At 41.0% G+C, this 4,706-nt stretch overlaps 1 non-coding gene across 1 annotated transcript; it reads left to right on the forward strand.

Annotated features, from left to right (window-relative positions):
• The first annotated feature begins 563 nt into the window (after nucleotides 1-563).
• LOC141593793 (small nucleolar RNA R71) lies at nucleotides 564-670 on the forward strand. Its single transcript, XR_012521857.1, has one exon. It is a non-coding gene; the product is annotated as a small nucleolar RNA R71 (small nucleolar RNA).
• The last annotated feature ends 4,036 nt before the right edge of the window (nucleotides 671-4,706 follow it).

Genomic DNA, 4,706 nt, shown 5'->3' on the forward strand with positions numbered 1-4,706 from the left:
TTTGCTTTTGGGCTTGGAAATTTGGTGTAAATTGTAGATTTTGTTGGAAAATGGGGTTTTGGGCATTTTGTGAGTCATGGGAAAAATTTGGGTGGGCTCTCATTCCGGGATGGTATTGATTGTTATTGAATGATTGTCTAGCCGGAATTGATTCCCACACTCCATTCACTTGCTCCATACAATTTGCCTCTCCCATCATCAAAGGACATTCATTTGGTGGATGCCCTTGATCTCCACAAATCTCACAACAATACACTTGAGACCTACTTGATGAAGAGTTTCTAGAGGTGTTGCTTGAGTTCAACAAAGCAACTTCTTGCTTGAGTTCCTCTATCAATCCCTTAACCTCAACATTGTTGGCCGACTCGACGGTTGACTTTCCCTTCCTCTTGTGCCTATCATTATTCCAATGAAAAGTTCGGGAAGCCATTTCCTCAATAAGCTCCTTGGCCGTCTTGTGATCAATTTTATCTAATGCCCCCTTTCCCGAGCCGAAATCTAGGTTCATTTTCATTTCATTGCTCAACCCCTCATAAAAGTTGTTGATCAACTCATCATCTCCAATCCCGTGATGAGGACACAACCTTTGGAGTCCCTTATACCTTTCCCATGCTTCGTAAAGGGTCTCATCATCTTGTTGAGTGAAGCCTTGAAGCTCACTTTTGATTCTTGCGGTTCTTTGTGGTGGGAAGTACTTGTTCAAGAAGGCCTTGGAGACATCATTCCAAGTTCTAAATGAATCGGGCTCACAACTCTTCAACCATTCCTTAGCACCCCCCCTCAAGGAATAAGGAAAGAGCCTAAGGTGGATGGCATCCTCCGACACTCCATTTGCCTTAAACATGTCACAACTATCCAAGAAATCATTAAGGTGTTCATTGGGGTTTTCGGTAGCTCCCCCTCCAAATTGGTTTCCTTGGACTAGTTGCAACAAAGTAGCCTTCCCATCAAAGTTATTTGCTTGTATAGGTGGCTTGACAATACTAGGATTCACCACCTTCTTCGGAGCCAACTTGACTCGCATAGGAACCGCGGCCATTATTGCTTCTTCGGGAATTCCAAATGGAATCTCAAAGAACTCAAGATTACCCGGTTCTTCTAAAACACCTTCCACTACTCAAGAAAGGGATTAGTAACAAAGAAAGACCTAGTCTAAACTAGAATAAAACGATTAATATCTAGCCTTTGCTCCCCGGCAACGGCGCCAAAAACTTGATGGTGGTCAAATAATACCTCGCAAGTGCACGATTGTCGTTGTACACTATTGAGGGTCGATCCCACGAGGAGCTAGGAAGAGTATTAATCGTTTTAAATCTTTGTTTAGCTAAGTCGGCAATATTTGGATGAGGTTTAAAACTAAACAACTAAACTAAATAAAATAAAATGCAAATTAACAAAAGATGATAAATGAGTAAGAGAGGATTAAAGTTGTAATTCAAATAATTAAAAGGCCTAAGACTCGGCTCTCCCACAACAATTTGTAATTCCACATACTAATTCCCTAGGCTAATCGTTTAGGTAAACGGGCAAGGAGGAGATGGCTCTAATTCGCCTAAGACCCCCCTCTCGGGTTCGAAGTAGGACACTAGCACTACCCACCAACCCCCCTCTCAGGTTCGAAGGTCGGAATCCCTAACTCAACACTCAACAACCCCAAAAACATGCATATTTCCGAGGAGGTCAATAACTTGGTCAAGGTCATTAAGTACTCATCGTAATCCGGGTCATCCCACTCCCTCTCTCAAGGGTCGATTTCAAACGCTAGTCTAGAGGCACCCTCCCTCGGTTCTCCCTTTCGGTCTCAACAAAGGTTAGCAATAGGGTCGAATTCCGGGTACCCAACTCACAACCTAACCAACTCTCGTTGGTGGACAAGGGTCACAAGTCGACACTACCCAAAATCAATCCATAAACCATATCATTCCTCTAAGCTACCCTCACCAATTTCCCCAAATAATTAGCCTTTATGAGAATCAATTAGTGAAATTACTCATGTCGGGTCAAACCGAGTCCTAGTAGAAGACTACTCACTAATCATGTTTCTTAAGACAAAAAGAGACAATAAAGATGGATTCTTTAATCAATAACATGATGTGAAAATGGATTCTATTACTAATCATGCAACAATCCAACTTAAATTTTAAGGAAAGACAATTTAATTTAAGAGACAATGAAGATTAAACTAAAGGCACAAACTTTAACTCAATAAACTCAAAGACTCAATCTTTAACATGAGAAATTCAGAGATTCAATCTTGTAAACAACAATGGTGAATAGAGAAAAGATGAACAAGAGAGAGAATAACAACAATCTAACATAAACAATTAAGATTTAAACTTGAAAGAAAAGCAAATGTAAACAAATGAAATTATGAAGAGAAATTATACCAACTCAATAGCAAAGAAAGGAACTTGGATTGAAATATGGAAGGATTCTTCAATTCTCCAAATACAACCCAAAATTACTAATTGTAAACTAATGAAAAGAGAAGAACTTGAATGAACAAAAGAAGAATTAAACTAATAATTAAAGAAAGATAAAAACTTTTTATTGAATGAAAATAAGAGAGGAAATATGAGGGTTTTACAATATTGAGAGAGAATAAGATGAACTAGTCTAATTTCTTGTCTAATCGTAAGGTGGTGATTGTGTGTGTTGTCTAATGTCTAAGTGTCTTTATATACTAATTTATTAATTAATAATGTTACTAATTACTAATAATAATGATAATAATAATCCTAATAATCCTAATAATTCTCTAATTCCGTCAAAACACCATCGACACCCATTACTCCTAAACAAAACAATTGAAAAACAAAGAAAAAAAGGAAAAAGGGGAAGGGGAAACACGGGACTCAAAACGCAGCAAAGGGGGGTATCCTGCCGGTCCACCGGCGGCGGGGCTTGTGCCGGCAGCGAGGTCAATGAAGCAAGGGGAAGAAATAAGCGTGAAGTGTGTTGTGCCGGCTAGCCGGCTGCCGGGGCACCGGCATGGAGCACAAAAATGATGCGAGGTAGTTGATTTGGTGCGTTGTGCCGGCTAGACGGCTGCCGGTCCTTATACCGGTAGCGAGGTCTTCATAAAAAGAGAACAAATTGGGTGTGTTCCTGCCGGTAGGGGATGTCGGCTGCCGGTAAGCCGACATAGAGAACAAGGGGTGCGATGCGATGTTGTTGATGCAGGGGAATTCGTGGTTGTTGCTTCTGGGTTTGTTGCTTTGACATGCAGGTGGTTTTGGTTGAGGATGGAGGTTGTTGATGACGGAATTGATGTTTGTAGAGGATGGTGATGCGAAAATGGAAGTAAATGAATGGTAATTGCAGGCGCGGCATGGTGGCAGCCGTGGTGGATGAAAATGAGCTGATGATGATCGTGCATTAATGGAGTTTTTGGTGACGGGTTGAATGGCGTGATGCATGGTGTTATGGTGATGGAGATGCAGGGGGTCGTGGTTGATGTTGAAATCAACGGAGTAGCTGCAGGACATTAGGAAGGAAAAAGGATTTTGGTCAAATGAAATGCCCCACTTTGACTTTCCTTTTTATAATTCACACTCCCATCCGTTTGACTCCGTCTTACTAACTTGCCTCGGCCCAATTTGCTCTTCAATTTCCGTCTCATTATTCTTCTTTGCCAACACGTTATTATAATAAATTAATAGTAATACTAATATTAAACAAGAATCCGACTTATTATTAATTCTAGCTAAAACGACTAATTATTATAAATTAGTAATAAATGAGCTTGTTAGACATTTAAGCGCACAAAATCGAGTCGGAATAAGGTATAAATGCGTGGTAAAATACGACTAAAATGCCACTTATCACAAGTCAAACCAAAAACGAAATCGACCTTGATAAAAATCTACCCATAGCAATTCACAACGTAATTCCCGTTTCCTTGTGGTTCGACCCCTATTACGACATTTATTTGTGTTAGGGAATTTATCTTTACATAGGTACGCGATAAGCCTATCAAATTTTGGCGCCGTTGCCGGGGAAACGGTTTTATTGCATTTTGGATTGTCGATTTTTATCTTGTTTTCCTTTGTCTTGGGGAACACTTGTTCCTTAAGACCGTTACTTATCACTTCTGTAGAAATTGTTGTCTTATGCCCAGGTCCTCACGCAAGAGAGAATTACTTTCACCGGATTCCGATCCCGAGAGAACCTTTAGGAGAAGACGACGGTTTTGGAAGGAAGTAAAAGAGGCCTCTTCTCCCGTACAAGCCGAAAATGCTAGAAAATCTTACTTAGACGATTTAGAAGCCCTTGAAGAGGAGGAGGTTTCAAGTTCATCATCTCCACCACCATCACCATCTACTACCAAAATGATGGTGAAACTTTCCGTTCACTCAAAGCCCACCGCAGCCATGCTTCCGACCGGAATCACAACCACTCAAATCACCGCGCCGAAATTCGAGATCAAGCCGGCTTTCATTAGCCTTGTGGAGAGGAAGCAATTTGGGGGAAGTCCTTTGGAGGATCCCAATTTGCATGTGCAAAACTTTTGTGACTATTGCTCCATGATCCGTCAAATGGGCGTCACTCAAGCCCAAATAAGGGAAATACTTTTCCCTTTCTCTTTGAAGGACAAGGCCAAGCTTTGGATCAATAGCCTTGACCGCACCGCCATGGGAATCACCAATTGGGAGACTTTGGCTCTTGCTTTCTATCAGAAGTTTTTTCCACCGGAGAAAACTCAA

Source organism: Silene latifolia, chromosome 7, assembly GCF_048544455.1.
Source record: "Silene latifolia isolate original U9 population chromosome 7, ASM4854445v1, whole genome shotgun sequence".
Taxonomy (NCBI): Eukaryota; Viridiplantae; Streptophyta; class Magnoliopsida; order Caryophyllales; family Caryophyllaceae; genus Silene; species Silene latifolia.